The sequence below is a fragment of the Heloderma suspectum genome, chromosome 6, assembly GCF_057233095.1.
Source record: "Heloderma suspectum isolate Gila_16-S chromosome 6, 16-S_ref, whole genome shotgun sequence".
Taxonomy (NCBI): domain Eukaryota; kingdom Metazoa; phylum Chordata; class Lepidosauria; order Squamata; family Helodermatidae; genus Heloderma; species Heloderma suspectum.
The window spans coordinates 128,473,620-128,498,593 of record NC_139463.1 but is presented as its reverse complement, the minus strand read 5'-3'; the positions used below and the strand labels follow the sequence as shown (position 1 = coordinate 128,498,593).

At 48.7% G+C, this 24,974-nt stretch overlaps 1 protein-coding gene across 12 annotated transcripts in view; it reads left to right on the top strand.

Moving 5' to 3' along the window:
• Positions 1–8,916: 8,916 nt before the first annotated feature.
• Positions 8,917–24,974, top strand: part of GIGYF1 (GRB10 interacting GYF protein 1) — a 39,828-nt gene continuing 23,770 nt past the window's right edge. For 11 of the 12 annotated variants that reach the window (XM_084806909.1, XM_084806911.1, XM_084806910.1 and 8 more), the window contains exon 1: positions 8,917–9,056. The gene's annotated coding sequence lies outside the window, so the exon portion shown is untranslated. The remainder of the gene's footprint in view (positions 9,057–24,974) is intronic. The other variant, XM_084806900.1, reaches the window with a different exon arrangement.

Sequence of the window (24,974 nt, the reverse complement as noted above, 5' to 3'; positions counted from 1 at the left end):
GCATACATCTCTATGCAATTCACATAGAAAAACAATACATATCACTGTCAAAAATACACATGTAATAAAACATCATGCTAAAAAGTAACACCTCTCGCCACTCCTCCCCCTTTCCCTTCTCAGCTCACCCAAGTGAACTGCGTCTGGCATGGCGTGTGGCGGCAATGCCCTCAAGAACCAGGAGCAATGCCAGCAGGTGAGCCATCTCACCACCCTTCCTGAGGGACACTGGAGCAAGTAGGCCGATGGCACCACAGCACCCAGCAGATATAGCGCCGTTCCCCACCCAACCCAGCCTCCGTGGGGCAGAGAGCAACGTCACGTTAGTCATCACGGCACCTTTGCCCAGGCCCTGTAGGTGAACCTTGTGCCCCAACCCTCTCCATGGTGCCTATGGGCCCATGTTTCTGTGGGGTGAGGCACTGGGCAAAGATCTGAGGAGAGGGGCAGAAGTAGGCAACTGGCGGTTTTTATGGCCTACCAATAGCTGGGCCACGTTGCGCCATCCATAAGATTATGGTCCTCCTCTAGGGTTCTGCTCAGGTGTGCGTGAGTCAAACTATCTCCTGTCAGCAGCAGGTCCCGCCACTTCCCAAGGTCTTCAGAGAAGGACAAGAACCAGATTCTATTTACAGATGCGAAGAAAAGAAGCAAAAGTAACATTTTCCCCAGAAAGGAAGCAAAGTGCTGTCTTTGTAGGAGGCTGGGCAGGCATTTTGAACAGCCTTCAGCAACCTGGAGTTCCAAGTTCCCTGTCATTTCATTTATTACATTTCTACACTGCCCAACAGCCAAAGTTCCCTGGGAGGTTTTGAAGATTAACCTGCAAAATACAATATAATAACAGTACAAAGCCAATGTACAAAATTATAATAAACTTAAACAATCAACAGTAAATCCCAGGACCCATGAAAAACCTTATCACATGCTATCAAATGCCTGGGAGAAGAGGAAACTCTTCACTTGGCACCCAAAAGATGACAACGTTGGCACCAGCCAGGCTTCACTGGGAAGATCACTCCACTGTTGTTCAGGAGGATATCCTTGAGGACGTTGCTGGGGTTTGTTGGCCGTGCTGGCTGGCGAGTAGGGGAGCTGCAGCTCAACACTTCTGGGGAGCACCAGGCTGGGGAAGGCTGGCCTAGAAGCTGCGTGAACCCTCTTGAGCCAGGCATCCTGAGCAGCGAAAGGAGTGCTGCAAGGAGGCCTCCCTCTCCCTTCACTGGGTGGTGATAGATGTGGAGCAGGGGGTGGGTGGCAAGAGGCATCCGAGTGAAAGGGCAGGTAGCTTCCAATGTGGGTCCCCAGGCCATGGAACCACAGACCCAGGAACCAGACCCTGCGACAGACCCAGGTGCCAACGCTGTCCCCATATCTCCTCCGGCAACAGTATCACAGGACTGACATCAGGGAGTGCTGCTCATCTTCCAACGTGCTGTATGCCATCATCTACCAGCAACACCCTTCTGCTTACCACGCAGGGAAACAGGCCAGTCTCTATGCAAAAGAATAAATGGGCACACATCTGACAGCAGCAACAGCAGCATTCACAAGTCAGCAGGTGGGGTGGCCATTTCAGCCTCCTTGGACACACTGTCACTGACCTGAACGTGGCAATTCTTAACCAAAGGAACTTCAAAGAGCAAGTTCAGCATGAAACAGATGGACAAACATTTGCCAAAAGGTGCAACTCTCTCGGGGGGCATGAACAGGGACAAAGGCTTGTTATCTCAGTGCCTGTGTTAGTCTACTAACAAGGCAAGGATGCCTGTGTTATCACCCAGCAACTATTTTGTGAATGGCCATTATTAATAAGGTAATTATCACTCCCATCTGACCTCACCGTTTACAACTCCCCATGAATATATATACTGGATTGGATCCATGTTTAGGTGTGTGCAGCTCAACTGGCAGAAATGGGCTTCCCTGCTCCCTACTCTCCAGGCAAGCCCCCCAGCCCCCTGGAAATGCTATACAGATGGTCAGGGGAGCCTGCTGAATGAGGTGAGCTGTGGTGCACCCCTGAAAATTGGGCAGAGGCACCATTCATGAATGGAGCCCTTCTGTCCACAGAAGGCGGATCCTAGAATCCTAGAGTGGTAGAGTTGGAAGGGGCCTACAAGGCCATTGAGTCCAACCCCCTGCTCAGTGCAGGAATCCAAGTCAGAGCAGACCTGGAATTGGTTCCACAGCTCCACTGCTTCCACTGGTGCAGAGTGGCATCTACTTCTTCTCCTGTCACCCTTTTCCAAGGAGTATCCTCTACTCCATTTTTCTTCTCCTCAGCATTTCCCATGTCTGCCTCCTCTTGCTGTTGCTCTTCAAGCTTCTGGTCTTCACTTTGCTGCTGTAGTTCCCCCATTCTGTCCAAGAACTCTTCGTGTTCATTCCCCGGAGGGTCGACAGTCGCTGCTCCAGTCCACTTACTTTTTCTTCCAGCAGCGTGATCAACTTGCACTTGTTGCAGGTGTAGGCCATGTTGTTCTCAGGCAAGAAAACAAACATTGCACACACCTTGCAGGTCACCACCACTGGAGAGTCTTGTCCTTCCATAGCCTCTTTTCCCTTTTTGTGTCTAGCTTTGTGATTGTTCTAGACTAGCCTGAGCTTGCTCCTCTACTCACTAGAGGTTAAAAGCAGAGTCCCACTCTTAGCCTCTGTCTCCTTTGCCTCCTTTGTCTCTTCTACCACTGCAACTCCCCTGGCCAATTCCTGTTTGCTCCCCCTGTTCTCTCGCTCTGGTCGCTCGCTCTCTGGGAGCTTGCTTGCTTCTGTAGTCCCTGGACCAGCTGTAGTCCTGGATCCAAGCCACTCATAACTCAGGAAACTCTTCACGCTTCTGAAGAAGTCCAGAGTGTAGTCCAGTAAAGCTTCGGCCAGGGGTCCCCAAAGCAGCACCCACAGAGGCCATGGTGCCCACAAAGCTTTCCTCTCCCTGTCCCCTTAAAGAAAATGTCTTAAGAGAAACCTTGGAAAATGTTAGGGCATCCTTCTTTGTCCCCTTGCTAGCCTTGCACTTTCTCTCCCCTCTACCTTGCTGTTTTCCCCTTCCTCCCAGCCTCTAGCCTCGCTATTTCTCCCCCCTCCCCCGCCCCACCTCTTTAGTTCACTTTTTACTAGCCAGCCCCCCATGGCAACCATTTGGTGACTAGCCACATCCACCACAGGAGCTATTTTGTGGTGGTGCCCAGAGCAGTTTCTCAAATTCCCTAATGCGCCCATGGGTCTGAGAAGCCAGGGAATCCCTGGTTATGCCATCATAAATTTTAGTCTTTAAGGTGGCACAAAGTCTTCGCTGTTTTTGAATACCAAGAATGTGGGTGACTGAACCCGTGGTGGATTCCAGGGGAATCCCTGCCATTATCACCACCAGATAAGAAAGGGCAGTGCAAAGTGGCTCCCTCCACCCTGGGGAACCACCCAGGCCATAAAATAGTTTGTGCTGATAAACAAATTGCACCTCATTCACTGTGTCCGCCTCCCACCCATGGCCATAGTTCATAGAATCATAGACCTGGTTTGAACATCACAGCTACACATGCCATGCACAAACCCCTTCCACTTTCTATAAATAACTTCCAATTGGGCTGATAGGAGGTTGTGAGACTGACGTGCAAAACTGGACCGCTGGCTTGTATAGGGGCTAAACAACTCAGCGGTTAACCCATGGTTTGCTTTTGAGTTAACAAGTGAGATGTTTGGCCCCTGAACAACCCAGCGGTTGGGCTGATCAAAGGTTGTTTACAGCAAATGGAAGTGGCTTGCACACAGCATGTGTCCCCGCAAATCATAGGCTAATTAGCCCATGGTGGGCCACTGTAATGTGCAAAATGGCCCACAGAGTTGGAAGGGGCCATTTATGCCATGGAGTCCAACCCCCTGCACAGTGCAGGAATCCAGTTTAAAGCATCCCTGACCAATGGCTGTCCCATCTTCGCTTGCAGACCTCCAGGTCACCACTTCCCTAGGCAGTTGGCTCCATCATCAGACTGCTCTGACTGTTGGGATGTTTATCCTCAAGTTCAACCAAAATCTGCCTTTCTGTAACTTCAGCCTGTTTTTTCATGTCCTACAGTCTTGGATGAAACAGCACAGGTTGCATCTCTCTTCTGCATGGACAACCCTTTAAGTACTTGGAAAGTGCTCTCAGATCCTCCCTTCGAAGCCCCTGGAGACAACCAGCTCCCCCCCCCCCAAGCTGGGGCAGATGGCAGCTTCTTAGAATCATAGAATAGTAGGGTTAGAATGGGCCTATAAGACCATCGAGTCCAACCCCCTGCTCAGTGCAGGAATTCAAGTCAGAGCATCCCTGACAGATGGCTGTCCAGCCTCGGCTTGAACGCCTCCAGTGTGGGAGAGCCCACCACCTCCCTAGGAAATGGGTTCCATTGTCGTATTGCTCTAACAGTCAGGAAGTTTTTCCTGATGTTCAGCCGGAATCTGGCTTCCTGTCACTTGAGCCCATGATTCCGTGTCCTGCACTCTGGGATGATAGAGAAGAGATCCCTGTGACAACCTTTCAAGTCCTTGAAGAGCGCTACCCTATCTCCCTCAGTCTTCTCTTCTCAAGGTTAAACATGCCCAGTTCTTTCAGTCTCTCCTCATAGGGCTTTGTTTCCAGGCCCTGATCATCTTCCTGACTGTAAGAGCAATACGACAATGGAACCAATTGCCTGGGGAGGTGGTGGGCTCTCCCATACTGGAGGCATTCAAGACGAGGCTGGACAGCCATTTGTCAGGGATGCTCTGACTTGGATTCCTGCATTGAGAAGGTTGTTGGACTCGATGGCCTTGTAGGCCCCTTCCAACCCTACTATTCTATGAATCTATGAATCAAGATACCATGGGCCACTTTGTGGAAAGGTTTGCTGAAGGCGAGGTATATGGTGTCAGCATTCCCACAGTCCACAAGGGAGGTCACCTGATCAAAAATGAGATCTGGCAGGATTTGTTCTTGACAACTCCATGTTGGCTTCGAGTAATCACTGCATTATTTTTAAGGTGCTTACATACTGATTGCTTTTATGGAGTAATTTATCTAAAACACATACTTGAACTGTGGGTAGACTCCACTGAAGGGAAAGTCTGGATCACAACAGCTTTGTGGGACATCACCTCAATGTTGTCCAAGCCTTGGTTATGTTTTCAGCACAGCCATTGGTTCTTTTCCGTCTTGATGCAGACAAACAACAGGCCAAAACAAGCCAATTTTGACCTCCGTCACATCAGTCTTTACATGGAAAAAGCATTTCGTTGTTGCTATTCAAAATATGCATTGTCAGTGAAAGGGAGGAGTGGATGAAAACAGAAAGAGAAATTGCCCCTGTGTTGGAACTAACTTTGCCTCAAGACAGCTATAAAGTTTACAACAGTGTCCAGATGGTGACGCGAGCCTTACATCCAGCCTACTCTTCCAGACCCAAGCATAGGACAACGGTGGGCGGAGAAAGGTTGGATCTCCCAAGGCTACAGCCATGGCAGGTATTCCCTTTTCCATCACAGATCTCTCTACTGAAATGTATAGAATCGCTCAACTATGGAATCATTATCTGTGGAACCTGACCCTGGGAAGATTGCAGGCTCAGTGATCTGGGGAAATTGGGCAGATTCTTGATACAGTTCCTGAGGATCCTTGTGCAGGAGACAGGCAGTTAGGCTCCAGTTTCTGCTGGCCAGGTCTCATGTCCATCTTCCCTTCCTTTCCTCAGTGCCTCATTTAGCACTTGAAAAGGGATCATGGGGGGTGGCTGATGAACTCTTGAAAATGCAAATAGGGAATCAATCCACCCCAATAAGCCAATGAAGGAGGTTTATTCAATTACAGGGGATGGGGGACAAGAATGGCAAAGGAAAGGTCTGTACATCACTCCTGTGCCCTTACTGGCTGTGCCCCACAAAGGCAGCATCTGATTGATTAAGACTGCAGCTACTCAACAGTTAGAATGCATATAAAAGGGTCAGTTGGGGGTCTTGAATTTTCACCCCATGGTCTGTCCATGGCAGCAGCACTGCCACCGACTTCTAGAATTCCCCTCAGGGTGCAAAATTTATTGATCTCTCTATTTGAGAACCTCTGGCTCAAATATTGGAAGTGAAACAGGACTGAAAGCCCCTCAGTTCTGTGCAGTTCAAAGCTGGGGATGGGGAGAACTCACTGGTTCTATCCAGACCGTCTCCCAGATCCTCAAAGTTGTGCGGTTCAAAGTGTGTATGGGTGGGGGGGACTCACTGGACGTAGTTTGGCTGATAACCTGGGAAGCCAGCCAGATGTCACAAACAACCAAACACCCCCGCCTCCTTATCTTCCTCTTCCCAGGTGGCTGCTTTTGTCAGTAGGGTGGGCTAAGAGGATGATGTTTCATGGTGTCACCACCCCCAACCACCTTCAAAGGGTCTGTTGGGGGCCCTCCCAGGCCAAGGGGCCCTGAATCTTCACCCCAGGGTCTGACCATGGCAGCACCACTGCCACCGACTTCTAGAATTCTCCTCAGGGTACAGAATTTATTGATCTGTTTGAGTTCCTGCGGTGGAAATATGGGTAGGTGGGGGAGGCAAAAGGGGGATTGAAACAGCCCTTGATTCTGTGGGGTTCAAAGTCAGTGTGGGTGCAAAACTCACTGCAGCCATCCAGACCTTCTCCCAGAAGCCTCTGCCTAGCTCCTTCTCCAAAGCCCTTGGAAGCAGCACTGCACGATGGCGCTCCTGGGGCAGGTTTGGCCCCCAAGTAGCAGCCTCCAGGAGGTGCTCCAGGCAACATCAGTGAATAGTCCACCCCATCCTGTCAATGTAGATACCCCCTACCAAAGCAGCCCCAATCCCGCAAAATCACTATCTGCCAAGAGGAAGTGAATTGGGGAAGCAGGCTAACTTCAGGGGACTGGAAACAAAGCCCTACGAGGAGAGACTGAAATAACTGGGCATTTTTAGCCTTGAGAAGAGAGGACTGAAGATAAGATAGTGCTCTCCAAGTACTTGAAAGGTTGTCACAGGGAGGATTGCCAGGATCTCTTCTCGATCATCCCAGAATACAGAACATGGAGTAATGGGCTCAAGTTATAGGAAGCCAGATTCCGGATGAGAATCAGGAAAAATGTCCTGTTAGAGCAATACAACAATGGAACCAGTTACCTAGGCAGGCGGGGGGCTCTCCCACACTGGAGGCATTCAAGACGAGGCTGGACAGCCATCTGTCGGGGATGCTCTGACTTGGATTCCTGCACTGAGCAGGGGGTTGGACTCGATGGTCTTGTAGGCCCCTTCCAACCCTACTATGCTATGATTCTATGATCATCTGCTCCAGAATTTCCCCAGTGTTTGATGTCAGACTGACTGGTCTGTAGTTCCCAGGTTCCTCCTTTATGCTCTCGAGTCATCTGGCACTTCACCCATCCTCCATGATTTCTCAAAGAGAATAAACACTGGCTCTGAGAGTTCTTCTGCCAGTTCCTTTATTACTCTAGGATGCAGTTCATCTGGCCCTGGAGATCTGAACTCAAAGTAATTGGGTGTTCTTTGACCATATGCCTATCGATCTCAAGCTGCAATCCTGCCCCTTCAGCCTATACTTTTCTTTGCTTTTGCCAGGGGGGCCATAGACCCTCTTTTGGGAGAAGACTGAGCCAAAGTAGGAATTGAGCACCTCTGCCTTTACTTTGTCATCTGTTATCATTTTGCCATCCTTATTTAATAGCTGAACCACCATTTATTTCCTCTGCCTTTTACTAAGCACGTAACAGGAAGGCCTGGCGTGCTATGGTCCATGGGGTCACGAAGAGTCGGACACGACTGAACGACTGAACAACAACAAAGCTGAAGAAAGCCTTTTTGTTGCTTTTAGCATCCCTTGCTAACCTCAGTTCATTCTCAGCTTTAGCCTTCCTGACGCCATCCCTGCAGTTCTGTGCTACCTGCCTGCACTCTTCCTTTGTAGCTTGGCCTTCCTTCCACTTCTATATGGGTCCTTTTTTGTTCTCAGGTCCCCTCCACCAAAGAAGCTCATGACACTGAGGGGAAGGAGTGAGGAGGCTAAGAACAGGCCTGGGGAAGCCTAGGTTCAATCTCCACTCAGCCATAAAATTCCTTGGGTGCCCTTGGGTCAGTCACTCTGTCTCAGCCTGACCCACCTTGCAGGGCTGTTGTGAGGAGAAAATGGAGGCGGGAGAGGAGATAAGCACTTTCTTTACCCTGAGGTGCTTGGAGGAAGGGTGGAGGATATAAATAAATAATGGCCTGGCTATCCTCCTCGCCTCCACTGCAGCTGTATTTCGGCAGCCATGAGGAGGGAGTAAGCAAAAGTCACTCTGCAGATGCCCAGAGACACTCTTTCAACCAGCCTTACTTCCATAACCCTCGCTGGGGCAGGACAAGCCCTAAAAACATAATGGGAATAAGCTGTTGGTATGTCTGTACCTACCTACCTATTCATTCCTCTACAAAGTCAAGGAACAGGAGTCTGTTATGTCGCAAAAACTATTTGCTGACGTCATTTTACGACGAGACGACGCCCATGACGTCATTGACACGTCTTGGCGGGGTAGCGGACGCAGGCGGGGGAGGGGGCAGCGGACGCGCTTCGGGCCGGCCCGGCTCAAGCCACGTGACCAGGTCGGCACACCCGATAGGCCTGAGTGAAGGGCCGGGCCGGCGCCCTAATCACGTGACAGCCAGGCGCGTCCGCTTCCCTCGATACCTCCGCAGCACTCCGGGGGGGAGGGGGCAGAGTTTGGGGCGAGGGGAGGTCACGTGACGGCCGCGCGTGCCCAGCGTCGGTAAAGGGGACGTGAGGTAGAGACGCCGCCGCCGCCTGCGCACTGCGGCTGCGCAACGTCTTTTCCCCGTTCCCCCGGCACGTGACCCCTCTCGCCGCCTGCCTTGCCTTGGAGCCCGCCTCACGTGACCGGGAGGAGGGCGGCCATCTTGGTTACAAACACAAACAAGCGGCGAGAGGAGGAAGGAGCGAGAGACGCGGAGCCGTAGACGCCGTTGCGGCCTCCTCCTCTTCCCCTCTCCCGTCCCCCCTCTCCTCCTCCTCCTCCCCCCCGCGCGCGGAGCAGCCGGTAAGACGCGCGCGGCCCCCCTCCATCGCCATGGGAACCGGGGAGCCCCCACCCCGCTCCCTCGGGGCCCCGCCCCCTCCGTCGCCATGGCGACGGGGCCCCTGCGCACCCCCCGGGCTTCCGCAGGAGAGGGCGGGGGCGCCGGGCAGGTGCGGGGTGCACTATGGCCCCGCCCCCCCGGGAGGGAAGACGCGGCGGCGCGGATGGCGGCGGCGACGCCGCTACCCCGTCCTGCAGGGGTGGCCATGGCGACGCGGCGCCCCTCCCCGGGGTCAGGCCCGGCGCCCCTCTCCTTCCGGGGAGCCGTCCGTGCTCCGCGCCTGGGCCCCGGGCGGCCGCCTCCTCGCGCGCGCTTGAGCCGTTTTCCCTCGCCCCCCATCTTCTCGTGCGTGGTGTTCGCCTTGGGGATCCGTTCTCAACGGGGACGCGGCCTCGGGTGTGTGTTTTGGCCCTGCGACGCCGGTTGCCTTGCGGAGGGGTGTGGGAGTCGCCATTCCAAGTTTGCCACTGGGGGAACTGAGGCGGAGAGGCTGGCTCAAGGCCCGGCCTCCCAGGAGCCCTAGCCGTGTCGCGCCCGTTAGAGGCGGATGCCCTGGCTGCGGGAGGGGAGGAGGAGAGCGGCTCGGAGGCTTCTGGCTGTTTTCCCCTCCCGGCGCCACGCTTTGCAGAGGCCACAAAAGGGAACTGCGAACCAGCCTCGTGGCTTTCTCCAGCTCCTCGCGCGTGAGGGAGACACCGGGCGGGGAGAGGTCGGCGGGTTTGGTGCAGTGCTGGAGCTCCAAGTTCATTTTCAGGCCAGGATGTTGTCAGGCCCCCGCTCCCACCCTTGAGGAAGCTGCCAGGGAGGATGAGCTTTGCCTGTGGTGATGGCTAGAGTGAAGATGCCTTTGCTGTGCTGTGGGGTTCTCTTCCTAAATAGCCCGTGATGCTTTGCATCTGATTTGGATCCAGCTGTCCTGCCAACTGTCCCTTGAGAAGCAAGAGATCTTCTTGCAGGGCTCGAGGTCATGGTTCCCTTCCTTTCTTCCCGAGTTGCCCCCTTTGTTCTTATTTCCCTCCCCCCTAGTGTAGTGTTCCTGAATTAGCTCATGCAGACTTTGGGTAGAACTTGCATGTGGATATTAGCCTGTCCATGGAATTGTCTATAGTAACACCTCAGGCATGAACTCTTCTGTAGCAGTTTCCATTGGCTGGGTATAGTTTACTGAAGGTGTAAGAGAGCCTGTGCCAGGAAAAGGTCATTGTCCACACTGTAACGTGGCTGCAAAAAGTCCAGCTAGGGGAGGTCAGGTTTTAAAAAGGCAGCTCAGCATCGGGAGATTTTGCGCCTACTGTCCACGGACCTTGACAATGATTATTTCTGTGTGTGCCAAAAGTTGAGAGAGGAGGGCCGTTTCTTCCAGTATGGCAGTTTCTTGGTATTTGCGATGCAGCCCTGGGACATGCATTGAATACTAGTGGTCTTGAACCAAATGTAGTAATGTGTGACCTGTGCTAATGTTTGTCTATGGCCTTCAAGTTCTTGTTTAGAGTCTTGCAGGCCTTACCATCTCTCAATACTCTTATATAGATCCATGTTGCGTTCATGTTCAGGATAGTGCGTGTTCTGATTGCCACATTTCCCCCCGCCCAAGGTTTGCAGCATGAACAGAAAAGTGCAGCTAAAACAATCAGGCAGGTGACATAGATGGGGGGGTTGGGGGGGTTCTTAACTTAGTGGGGGATGAACATATAAATGGTTTCTAAAACTACACATAGTAGAAAGTTAAATAGATGTATTACTGGCCTGTCTGCCTCCAATATGTGTCTCTTTCAGCCAGTTGTGGCCTAAAAGAGGGAATGGGAAAAAAGATTGGATTCTGTATGGCCTCTTCCTATCTGGATGTTGTAACTCTTGATGAGCCTGTTGTTAAGTTTGTGCTGGATGCCTTTTGTGCGAACCCATGGAATTCATTGCTGCAGGATATTGTAATTGGTACTAGCATAAGTGGAGCTTTCAGAGGCTTATATACGTTAATGGAGGGGAGGTCTATCAATGATGATCAGCGTTATAGCTAAGAATAGAACTACTCTATCTAGAAACCACCTATCTCTCATTACTAAATGTTGGTAGCAAATATGGTTGTTTTCATAATGTTGTGGTTGGAATCTTTCAGATTACAGGCTTAAAGTCCAAATTGCCTTTAAAATGCAAAATTCTACCAGGCATGTAGGTTTGGATTTTTAATTGGGATGTTGCTAAATCTCTTATTGTCTCATGACTGCTATTGTCCACAAAACATTTCAGGAGCACAGCACTGCATTAGGCGTACACTGTGATTTTATGCAAACTGTGTTGATCATGAGTGTCTGGGCTTGCAAATGACTGGCCAGAATTGCAAAAAGGGATCAGAACTTGGCAGTAATGAAGTGGTCGTAATGGTGATCTTGTGGTGGATCCACAGTTGGCTACAGAATCGGACTCAAAGAGTGCTTATCACTGGGACCTTCTCAAGCTGGGGAGAGGTAACGAGTGGGGGTACCGCAGGGCTCAGTCCTGAGCCCAGTGCTCTTCAACATTGTTATGAATGACTTGGAGGAGGAGGTGCAGGGAATGCTGATCAAATGTGCAGATGACACAAAATTGGGCGGGAGAGCTAATACTTTGGAAGACAGAAACAAAATTCAACGTGATCTGGATGGACTGGGGCGCTGGGCAGAAAACGACAGAATGACATTGAATAGGGATAAATGCCAAGTCTGCACCTAGGAAAAAGAAACCAAACACACACTTACAAGATGGGGGATACGTGGCTCAACAACTCTACAAGCGAGAAAGATCTTGGAATTGTTGTCGATCACAAGCTGAATATGAGCCAACAATGTGATGTGGCTGCCAAAAAGGCAAATGCTGTTTTGGGCTGCATTCATAGAAGCATAGCTTCCAAATCCCGGGAAGTACTAGTTCCCCTCTACTCAGCACTGGTTAGGCCTCATCTGGAGTACTGTGTCCAGTTCTGGGCACCACACTTTAAGAAGGATGCAGACAAACTGGAGAGGGTTCAGAGGAGGGCAACAAAGATGATCAGGGGACTGGAAACAAAGCCCTGTGAAGAGAGGCTGAAAGAACTGGGCATGTTTAGCCTTGAGAAGAGAAGACTGAGGGGAGATATGATAGCACTCTTCAAGGACTTGAAAGGTTGTCACAGAGAGGAAGGCCAGGATCTCTTCTCGATCATCCCAGAGTGCAGGACACGGAATCATGGGCTCAAGTGACAGGAAGCCAGATTCCGGCTGAACATCAGGAAAAACTTCCTGACTGTTAGAGCAATACGACAATGGAACCAATTCCCTAGGGAGGCGGTAGGCTCTCCCACACTGGAGGGCCTTCAAGATGAGTCTGGACAGCCATCTGTCAGGGATGCTCTGACTTGGCTTCCTGCACTGAGCAGGGGGTTGGACTCGATGGCCTTGTAGGCCCCTTCCAACTCTACTAATCTATGATTCTATGAACTCTGCTCCAGTTGATGTCTGTCAGGCAGCATAATCGCAGGTCTTTAAGCAGACCTCAAAGACTCACCAGTTTATCTTGGCCTAGAATTGAGTCAGGACTACTGGGGTTGTTGTGTATATGGTGCTGTTTGGTTTTAACTGTCAATTTTGATCTTTTATGTTTTGTGGCTTTTGTGGCTGTTTTCTTTCAAAATCATGGCTTGTTACTCTGCAGCGCTCCAGCATGCATTGGGCTCCAGCATTGCAAAACTGCCCCTGTTTTAGATGCTGGCTGTTAAGATGCTTTGGAGATGCAGCAAGCCTGAGCCAGCCTAGTTGATCAGCTCTTTCACTAGAGGTCCAAGTGGCCTTAGTGGACAGAGTGGCTTTTATCACCAAAGGCTGATGCGCTGGCTGCAACTACTCGTTGGTAGAAAGAGCCTGGCTTCCATTATCCATGCTCTGATAACTTCCAGGTTAAACTGCTACATTGTGTTTCATGTTGGGCCACTGTTTGAAGACTGCTCAGAAACTGCAGTTGGCTCAAAATGCAACCACTAGGCTACCTGCAACCACTAGGCTACAGGGCATTGGGAACACATCTCTCCTGTGCTTAAAAGAGCTCCACCAGCTTTGGGACTGTTTGTGAGCTCAATCAAAAGTGCAGATGTGATTTGAAATGTGGGTACTTGAGGGGACATATTCTCCCTTATCAACCTACCCATTCACTAAGACAGCTTTCCCGAACCTGGGGCCCTCCAGATGTATTAGGCTACTGGGATTACAGGAGTTGCAGTCCAACACATTATTTTTAGCACCACATTTCACTGTTTTATTGTTTTTCGTCAGTGTAAACTGCCCTGAAAGTTTTGAATTGAAGGGCCACATAGAAATATGTAAAATAAAATAAGGTGACGAGGTGACAGCCAAAGTACTCTGGTATCAGTGGTTCCTTGATAGATCAGCCCCGCCCCTCTTCTTGCACAATAATAAATTTTAGTCTTAGCCTGACGTTAGAAATACTGTTGAACTCCTAGGTGCCAGTATTAAAGTTATGGGTGATCCTAGTAACAGCCATGCTGGTTCAGACCAAGGGTCTGTGTAGTCCAGCACTCTGTTCACGCAGTGGCCAAGCAGCTGGTTTTGAATTTTCCAGTCACAGCCCATATTTGCAAACCAGGAAAGCCAGCTTTCATATGTTCATTTAAGTGGCAGAATTCTTGTCAGTCTGATGCACTAAAAGGTGTGTGATTAGGAGAATTTTGAAATTAGGAGAAAAGATGAAGTGCATAATAAGTAAACTGAGATCTTTACCTGGGTCAAGTATAATTCTTCGGTGCTTAGTAAATTTATGATCATAACAGTTGCTCATGTTTGAAATTATTTGTGTTGTCTCTTAAATATTCATGCCCAATAAAAATACCAATTAGATTTTGATATACAGGTGTGTGTCTAAGGTGAAGGTGACCTGTTGTGTGAAGGAAGTGAAAACAAATTCTGTTGCATCGCAGATGCTCTGGGCTAAACCACACATTACTTTGGATCTGATCATCACAGATATCCTAACTTGAAAGCAGTGCTGTGTGTGCATGTGGAGGGTGTGTTGATCAGATCCGAGGGGGAGGTGCTGGGAAAGGTGTGTTTAGCTTTTTCCCAGTATCATTTCCCTAAACTAATTTGCTCCTCCCTTCCACAAAGTTCCTATTAGGCTCACTAGGGGAAAAAATGGGCACAATAGAGATACTTTATTTATATATTCATTCAGTTATTAGTCGCTGTCATATAGCAAACAGCTCTCAGGAGAACATATATAAATACAAATAAAGTCCAGAAAAGCAGCCCAGTAAAGCATTCAATTTAAAACCAGCAGGATATAAAGCAGCAGCCAACAAAAACTATAAAGGTCTTTAAAAATTCATATAGGTAAACCCACTTTAAGATACACTTGAGTAGCAAGAATATGCAGCCATTTTAAAAGCCTGCGAGAATAATAATTAAAAAAATGTGCCTAGCGCCCAAAAACATTAGGGTAAGGTGCCAAGCAGATCTCTCTTGGAAGGCCATTCCATAACTGGGGGGCTGCCACTGCTAACGCCTCTCCTGAGTGGCCACTTGCTGCACCTCCCACTGTGTGGGCACTTGCAGCAGAGCCTCTGATGACTATCCCAAGGTATGCATAGGGAGGAAGATGGTGGGGAAAGGCAGCCTTTCATATGGCCCCAAGCCATGAAGGGCTGTAGAGATTAAAACAAACATTTTGAATTGGGCCCGGAAGCAAACCAAGAGCCAATGCAGATTATACAATACTGGCATAATATGATCAAAATGCCCAGTTCCATTAAGTATTCTTGCTGCCATATTTTGTACTAGCAGTCTTCAAAGGCAGCCCCACGTATGCCACATTGCAGTAATCTAAACTGGAAGTTCAGGGCATGGATTACTGGAGCCAGGTTATCTCTGTCTAGGTAGAGTCGTACCAACCAGCTTAGGTTGGTAAAAATTGCACTGTGTCACAGAATACATTTGTGTCTCGTGACAAAGGTGGATCCGCAAGCACCCACAGACTACAACATGATCTTTTGGGGGAGTGCAACCCTTTCAGAACAGGTTGTATCCCAGATAGACAAACCACTCAGCACGAGCTCTGTGTTAATTGGATAGAACTTCAGTTTATTGGCCTTCATCTGGTCTATTACCATGGCAAGGCATTGCTTAAGCATTTCCACTGCCTCACCTGATCTGATGAGACGAGGAGAGAGCCACGTTTCATCAGCATACTGATGGCACTGCATTCTAAATCTGGATGACCCCATTCAGGGGTTTCATGTAGATGTTAAATAGAATGAGGGGTAAGACCCCAGAACATAAATGCCATGGAGTCAAGGAGAAATCCCCAACACCACCATTTCGAAGTGGTCATCCAGGTATGAGCGGAGCCACTGCAAAGACTTACCACCCACTCTCAACTCAGACAACCTCTCCAGAAGGATACCATGGTTCGTGGCATCAGAAGCTGCCAAGAGGCCCCTGCCTCTTTCCCAGCATAAGTCATCCCACAGGGATGAAGGTGGTTTCAGTGCCAAAACCAGGCCTAAGTCCTGACTGAATTGATCCAGGAAATAAGTTTTATTCAAGATTGCCTGTATCTGATCAGCCGCCATATGCCTGAGCTCCTTGCCCAGGAAGGGGATGTTAGCTGCTTGCCTATAGCTGTTGAGATCTTTGAGGTCTATTGACCTTTTCCCAGAAACAATCATATGACCACCTCTTTTAAGGAGACAGGGGCCACTCTCCCTTTTTCAAGAGGAATTTATAACTTCCAGAACACAGCCAGTCATCCCTGCCCTCCTAGATATGATAAGCCACAAAGGGCAAGGGTTGAGCAAACAAGTGATCGGTCAAACTTGACCAAGGACCTTGTTCACATCCTCAGGTCTTAAAGCTGAAAGCCATTGCATCCATATCTGACCAGACGCTGCCCTAGACATCTCCACAGGTTGAACTGCATTAGCTGTGGAATTTGATGTGCTGGATGCAAGCAATGTTGCCCTCAAATGTCCAGCAAACATGGCATGGTATAATTGTTGTTGTTGTTTATTCGGTCAGTCGCTTCCGACTCTTCGTGACCTCATGGACCAGTTCACGCCAGAGCTTCCTGTCAGCCGTTGCCACCCCCAGCTCCCCCAGGGTTGAGTCCATCACCTCCAGAATATCATCCATCCACCTTGCCCTTGGTCGGCCCCTCTTCCTTTTGCCTTCCACTTTCCCTAGCATCAGCATCTTCTCCAGGGTATCCTGTCTTCTCATTGTGTGGCCAAAGTACTTCAGTTTTGCCTTCAATATCATTCCCTCAAGTGAACAGTCTGGCTTTATTTCCTGGAGTATGGACTGGTTTGATCTTCTTGCAGTCCAAGGCACTTTCAGAATTTTCCTCCAGCACCACAGTTCAAAAGCATCTATCTTCCTTCGCTCAGCCTTCCTTATGGTCCAGCTCTGGCAGCCGTAGGTTACTACGGGGAATACCATTGCTTGAACTATGCGGACCTTTGTTGTCAGTGTGATGACTCTGCTCTTCACTATTTTATCAAGATTTGTCATTGCTGTCCTCCCAAGAAGTAAACGACTTCTGATTTCCTGGCTGCAGTCAGCATCTGCAGTAATCTTTGCGCCTAGAAAGACAAAGTCTGTCACTGCCTCCACATTTTCTCCCTCTATTTGCCAGTTATCAATCAAGCTGGTTGCCATAATCTTGATTTTTTTGAGGTTTAACTGCACCCCAGCTTTTGCACTTTCTTCTTTCACCTTCGTCGTGAGGTTCCTCAGGTCCTCCTCGCTTTCAGCCATCAAAGTGGTATCATCTGCATAACTGAGATTGTTAATGTTTCTTCCAGCGATTTTAACTGCAGCCTTGGCTTCATCAAGCCCAGCACGTCGCATGATGTGTTCTGCGTACAGGTTGAATAGGTAGGGTGAGAGTATACAGCCCTGCCGTACTCCTTTCCCAATCTTAAACCAGTCCATTGTTCCATGGTCTGTTCTTACTGTTGCTACTTGGTCGTTACACAGATTCCTCAGGAGGCAGACAAGATGACTTGGTATCCCCATCCCACCAAGAACTTGCCACAATTTGTGATGATCCACACAATCAAAGGCTTTAGAATAGTCAATAAAACAGAGATAGATGTTTTTCTGAAACTCCCTGGCTTTCTCCATTATCCAGCCGATATTGGCAATTTGGTCTCTAGTTCCTCTGCCTTTTCGAAACCCAGCTTGTACATCTGGCAATTCTCGTTCCATGAATTGCTGGAGTCTACCCTGCAAGATCTTGAGCATTACCTTACTGGCATGTGAAATAAATGCCACTGTTCGATAGTTTGAAAATTATTAGGTGCTTCCCTTTTTTGGTATGGGGATATAAGTTGATTTTTTCCAATCTGTTGGCCATTCTTGTGTTTTCCAAATTTGCTGGCATATGGCATGCATCACCTTGACAGCATCATCTGGCAAGATTTTAAACAGTTCCGCTGGGATACCGTCATCTCCTGCTGCCTTGTTATTAGCAATGCTTCTTAAGGCCCATTCAACCTCAGCCTTCAGGATGTCTGGCTCCAGCTCACTGACCACACCGTCAGATCTATCCCCGATATTATTATTCTTCCTATACAGATCTTCCGTATATTCTTGCCACCTTTTCTTGATCTCTTCTGCTTCTGTTAGGTCCTTGCCATCTTTGTTTTTGATCATACCCATTTTTGCCTGGAATTTACCTCCGATGTTTCTAATTTTCTGGGAAAATTTTCTGGGAAAATCTCCTGTAATGAAAATAACATCTTTTTTTGGCGTACTATCCAGTAGGTGCTGCAGATCCTCATAGAACTGATCTACTTTTGCTTCTTCAGCATCTGTGGTTGGGGCGTATATTTGGATCACTGTGATGTTAAATGGCTTACCCTGAATTCGAATTGAGATCATTCTGTCATTTTTTGGATTGTATCCAAGCACTGCTTTAGCCATTTTATTATTAATTATGAAGGCTACTCCATTTCTTTTGTGGTCCTCTTGTCCACAGTAGTAGATCTGGTGGTCATTTGATGTGAAGTGGCCCATTCCAGTCCATTTCAGTTCACTGACACCCAAAACGTCTATATTTAATCTTGACATCTCCCCAATAACCACATCCAATTTGCCCTGGCTCATAGATCTTACATTCCAGGTTCCTATGTTGTGTTGATCTTTAGAACATCGGATTTGTCATTCACCACCAGCACCATCGGCTGCTAGCCGTCCTTTCGGCTTTGAGCTAGCTGTGTCATCACATCTGGGGCTAGTTGAACTTATCCTCTGTTCCTCCCCAGTAGCTTTTTGACCATCTTCCGACCGTATACTGACATATCTCTGGTTGTACTGATCCATTTAGTTTTCATGGCAAGAATACTGGGGTGGGTTGCCATTTCCTTCCCCAGGGATCGTATTTAGTCTGACCTCTCTGCCATGACCTTCCCATCTTGGGTGTCCCTTCACGGTTTAGCTCACGACGTCATTGAGGTGCTCAAGCTCCAGCACCACGACGAGGTAACGATCTCCTTTGCTGAAGATGGCATAGTACTAAGGGATTTAATGGCTATCCCAACCGGACCAGAATGCAAATGGCTCCAAATCAGCAGAGCTTTTCCGAGTAGGCAGCACTGAGAGGATGTGATAGTGGTGGGAAAGAAGAATTGCTTCTTCACCTCCATCACCGCCACAGAGTAGGCTTGATAAACAGCTCTTTCTTGTGTTGGGTTGGATTCGAGATCAGTTTTCTTCCACCTGCCTTCCAGTTGTTTCCCAGCTTGCCTCCTTGTCCTCAGCTCAGATGTGTACCAAAGACCCAGCTGGAAGAGCAGGAGAGGATGCTCAGGTGGGATCATGTCAGCTGCCCAAATCAACTCTGTACTCACTCAGTGACCAGGGCTTTGTCAGGAGTACTGGTCATACTAGCTGGGAAGCCTCCTAGAACTCTCTGGATCCATCCTGATAGGTCCCCCAGCGCTGCAGAGAGGCATAGTTACTACCAGCCTAAATTTCAACAAGAAGTGATCTGACCATGACAAGGGGATAGATTTGAAATCCCCCACCACAGACCATCACCCTCCTGTCTGGTAGAGAGAACCAGACCTGGAGTAAGGCTTGCTACCAGCGTTGGTTTGTGACACGTTGGGATAGCTCTGTGGTTGTCATGGTGGCCATGAAGTCATGAGCTGTTCCAGGCATGGTGACCCTGGCATGGATATTGAGTTCTTCCAGGACCACTATTTTGGGAGCCCTCTACACTAAATCTGAGACCGCCTTTGTCGGGTTAGGCAGGGAGACTGATGAGCAGCAGGATGCCAGATCTGTCCCAAGCACCCAGTGCAAAGAATGGAATTCCTGTAGACCACAGCAACTCCCCCTCCCCAACCCTCTGATCTCTTCTGGTGCTGAACTAAGTACCCAGAGGAACATTTCTGCGGGAGACTAACAGCTCCCCAACCTGGGTCTCGGGAATACACACCAGGTCTGCCGCTTCATCCACAATGAAATCATGAATGAGGGCAATCTTACTAACAACAGGCCTGACATTTAACTACAGCACCAGTAGACCACCACTGTTCTTCAGGATGATCTAAAGAAGAGTGTTTAGGCATAAGTTGTCCAGTAGCACTTCTCCTTACCTGTCGTGTCAGTCCCCCAGGACCTCCGCCCAGGTCTCTGTTCCTCCTCCTCCTCCTCCTCAACACGGCTCATGGGAGCTCAGAGGAAGGGGTGATTTTGGTCAGAGAAAGGGCTGAACCTGTGGCCTTCCAGATGTTGGACTCCAACTCCCATCAGCACCCAGCCAGCATGACCAGTGGTTGGGGCTGATGGACATTGTAGCCCAACAGCATCTGAAAGCCACAGGTTTTCCACCACTGATGTAATACACCCTTGCTGTTTTAAATTAAGAACAACAACAAATATGTTAGGCACCCTTGTGCCTCCTGCTGCCCAGCCTGAGGGTTGCCCTTTATGAGCTGGCCTCCATGATCACTCTCTGCGGAAAGGCTACCCAACTTGTCTACTTGGTCAGTTCCTCCACTGGGAGCTCAAGGGGCAGTCCGGGGGTTGGCAGCTCTTATCCATGTGACCCTCCGTGGCTCTCCTCGATGTCGGGTTTCCCAGCACCCTCGGTGTCTGTGCCATGCCTCTGCTCCTGCCTCGGAACGCTCAGGCTGCAGTGCTTCAGTCCATCTTGAAGGCGCTGCAGGGCATTCTGCCCAGCATGTTTGCTACAGCAGACGATGTGCAGCAGCTCTCCTGGAAGCTGCCATCTTTGCTTTCTCACTTGCATAGTAGTCACCCCTCAGCTGCTCCAGAAAATGCACATCTTGTACTGTGCTTTGCATTCTCCTTTTTAATTTTCTGCTTGGTTCTTGCTTTGTGAATGTGGTTTACTGTCCAGTGGACCTTGGCTTGTGTGGCTATATATGGACCCCATCTTAGTATTTAAGGAAGGAGGCTTTTGGCCACTGCAAGTTCATGGGCCCTGTATCTATGAGGCTGTTTAAAGAAGCTTCAGAGCAAAAACTGCCCCTGCCCAGTAGGTCAGTTTTCCACATTGGGTCTCCTGTATGTCTAGAACTTGGTCCAACTAGGGTGTGTGTATGCCAGGTAATGTAGACGCAGGTGTAACTTTGTTTCCCTGGATGTGACAAATGCCAAACTACAGTTACCTTTGTGTCCCAAATCTCAGTACATAGTCTTAGAAGTCACAGAAGCTGATGAACATTATGATTTTATTCACTGTTGTTCTTTAGAATGTATATATCCCACCTTCTGGTCTTAGAAGTTCTGTGCATCTTCTTGTTTTCTGTTGTTGTTCAGTTGTTAAATCATGTCCGACTCTTCGTGACCCCATGGACCACAGCATACCAGGCCCTCCTGTCCTCTGCTCTCTCCCGGAGTGTTCTACCTCCTCATATTTTTGACACCCATATGAACTGATTTGCTCAGCCAGTCCCAAGGACCACCTGCTCAAGAGCTCTCGGCTTTTGTCACAGCCAGCCTGGTCATAAGCAGGCCTTGATGGAGATGCAGCCTTGTAGAGCAGACAGCACACATTGCTTTTCTCCTTTCCCACATACATACTTCCTGTTAATCACTTGTGATTTAAAGAGGAGGTGACTCTCTTGTAAAGCCTCCCTGCTGCCAAGTCAGATGGAAGTAGTTCTTGTGTAGATTCAATGCAAAGTATATAGCATCGGGCTGTTTTGCTGCAGCACTACAGTATAAGCTTGTGTTGAGATTTGTGATGCCCCCTAGCCTTTTTAGTTATTCTTGTGCCAGGTCAGGGCTCTCTTGTAGAACTCCACCTACAAAACCTAGAGCAGCCAGGGGTGGTGCCTCAGGGATCAATATTCAGTCTTTCTCTTATTTTACAATTTCCAGAAGAGCAGGACATCTGGGTTCATTGTCAGCTCTGTGAAGGGGTTGAATCTGATTAGAGCAGGTGAGAGGGAAGGCCTAGCAGGACCAAAAAAAGAACGATGGCTGCCAGGACTCCTGGGTCCTGTTGCTCATCCTGGGATGAGAGTGAGATCTCATGGGAGGAAATTCTCAACATGCCTATGTAGGAAGTTCACCAGTCAGAGTCTCTCCTTGCTTTCTACTTTACTGTGTAAGATCTGGGATTGAGTGTTATTTTTACACATTGCAAGCATCCAGACAGTCTGATCTCCTAGTCCCCAGGATAATCTATTCCTTTGGTCTATTGCTGAGGGAAGGAGGAAGGAGACTTGCTGGGAAATGCTCTCTGTGGGCAGAGGCAGGTTATTTTTATTTATTTCTATACCACCCAGTAGCCGAAGCTGTCTGGGCAGTTCACAAAAATTACCCCAAATTAGGCTGGGGTGCATCTTGCGAGTCAGCATTTAACACACACCACACATTTCTCCTGATGCACTAATAAAGATGTCTCTTGTGAGAGGACAAAATAGTAAGGTTTTTGCTCCTTGTGTGTTCTGTTAATGTTAAAAGCTGTATTGTCCAAGTCTGAATGTCCCATGTTTGGTTGTTAGTGGTCAACTACTTTCTTGATTTGCATCTTCAGTTCTGCAGCTTGGTGAGTCTTACTGAGCTAAAGGTGAGAAGAAGTCACTTTAAGAGTTGTACTTGAGAGAATCGCAGAAACATAGAATAGTAGGGTTGGAAGGGGCCTACAAGGCCATCCAGTCCAACCCCCTGCTCAATGCAGGAATCCAAGTCAGAGCATCCCTGACAAATGGCTGTCCAGCCTCGTCTTGAACGCCTCCAGTCTGGGAGAGCCCACCACCTCCCCAGGTAATTGGTTCCATCATCGTATTGCTCTGACAGTCAGGAAGTTTTTCCTGATGTTCAGCCGGAATCTGGCTTCCTGTCACTTGAGCCCGTGATTCCGTGTCCTGCACTCTGGGATGATCAAGAAGAGATCCTGGCCTCCTTCTCTGTGATAACCTTTCAAGTACATGAAGAGCGCTATCCTATCTCCTCTCAGTCTTCTCATCTCAAGGCTAAACATGCCCAGTTCTTTCAGTCTCTCTTCATAGGGCTTTGTTTCCAGTCCCCTGATCATCTTTGTTGCCCTCCTCTGAACCCTCTCCAGCTTGTCTGCATCCTTCTTAAAGTGTGGTGCCCAGAACTGGACACAGTACTCCAGATGAGGCCTAACCAGTGCTGAGTAGAGGGGAACTAGTACTTCCCGGGATTTGGAAACACTGCTTCTATGAATGCAGCCCCAAATAGCATTTGCCTTTTTTGCAGCCACATCACATTGTTGGCTCATATTCAGCTTGTGATCGACAACAATTCCAAGATCCTTCTCGCTTGTAGCGTGGTTGAGCCACGTATCCCCCGTCTTGTAACTGTGCATTTGGTTTCTTTTTCAAGGTGCAGAACTTGGCATTGATCCCTATTAAATGTCATTCTGTTGTTTTCTGCCCAGCGCTCCAGTCCATCCAGATCACGTTGAATTTTGTTTCTGTCTTCTTCCAAAGTATTAGCTATCCCGCCCAATTTGGTGTCAGCTGCAAATTTGATCAGCATTCCCTGCACCTCCTCCTCCAAGTCATTCATAACAATGTTGAAGAGCACTGGGCCCAGGACTGAGCCGTACGGTACCCCACTCGTTACCTCTCCCCAGCTTGAGAAGGTCCCATTGATAAGCACTTTTTGAGTCCGATTCTGTAGCCAACTGTGGATCCACCTGATCGTTGTTTCATCTAGCCCACTTCGAGCTACTTTGCTCATCAGGATCTCCTGGGGCACTTTGTCGAAAGCTTTGCTGAAGTCGAGGTATATGATGTCTACAGTATTCCCACGGTCTACAAGGGAGGTTATTTGATCAAAAAATGAGATCAGATTTGTCTGGCAGGACTTGTTTTTAACAAATCCATGTTGGCTTCGAGTAATCACAGCATTGTTGTCAAGGTGCTTCCAGATGGATTCCTTTATCATCTGCTCCAGAATTTTCCCAGGGATTGATGTCAGACTGACTGGTCTGTAGTTCCCAGGTTCCTCCTTTTTACCCTTTTTGAAGATAGGGACAACGTTAGCCCTCCTCCAGTCATCTGGCACTTCCCCCGTCCTCCATGATTTCTCAAAGAGAATAGACAGCGGTTCTGAGAGTTCTTCTGCCAGTTCCTTTATGACTCTAGGATGTAGTTCATCTGGCCCAGGAGATTTGAACTCATTCAAAGGAATTAGGTGTTCCTTGACCATATGCCTATCGATCTCAAGCTGCAATCCTGCCCCTTCAGCTTGTTCTTCGCCTTTGCCAGGGGGGTCATAGACCCTCTTTTGGGAGAAGACTGAGCCAAAGTAGGTATTGAGCATCTCTGCCTTTTCTTTGTCATGTGTTATCGTTTTGCCATCCTTATTTAATAGCTGAACCACCATTTCTTTCCTCTTCCTTTTACTATGCACGTAGCTGAAGAAAGCCTTTTTGTTGTTTTTAGCATCCCTTGCTAACCTCAGCTCATTCTCAGCTTTCGCCTTCCTGACACCATCCCTGCAATTCTGTGCTACCTGCCTGTACTCTTCCTTTGTTCCTTGGCCTACTTTCCACTTCCTATATGTGTCCTTTTTTGTTTCCAGGTCATCCCTAAGCTTTTTGTGAAGCCACATTGGCCTCTTCTGTTGTCTTCCACCTTTTCTTCTTGTTGGAATTGTTTGTGATTGTGCCTTGAAGATTTCCTTTTTTAAAAGCTCCCACGCATCTTGGACTCCTTTTCTTGTTAGCATATCTTGCCATGGGACCTTACTGATCATTGTTCTGAGTTTGTTAAAATCAGCTTTCCTAAAATCCAGGGTACGCGTTTGACTACACTCAGCTTTTGCTTCCCTTAGAACCAAGAACTCAAGTACAACATGGTCGCTTTCCCCCAGAGTTCCTGTAACTGCTACTTTATCCACGAAGTCATCTCTGTTGGTTAGGATCAAGTCAAGGATAGCCGATCCTCTAGTTCCTTCCTCTACTTTCTGTAGGAGGAAGTTATCCGCCACACAAGTCAGGAATTTCCTGGAGGGGCCATGTTTTGCAGAATTTGTCTCCCAACAAATATCGGGGAAATTGAAGTCCCCCATTACTACTACATCATGCTTCTTTAAAACATTGGCTATTTGCTTTTCAAAAGTTTCATCCTTGTCTTCTCCTTGATTGGGTGGCTGGTAGTAGACTCCGACCACCAGGTTCCTTTTATTCTTTGCTCCATTTATTTCAACCCAGATGCTCTCGATGGGGCTACCAAGCTCCTCCTCCTGTATTTCTGTGCAGAGATATGTATTTTTCACATACAGTGCAACCCCACCTCCCTTTCTGTTCCTCCTGTTCTTTTTGAACAAGTTATATCCTTCAGTTGCTGTATTCCAGTCATGAGAGTCATCCCACCAAGTCTCAGTTACACCTATCAAGTC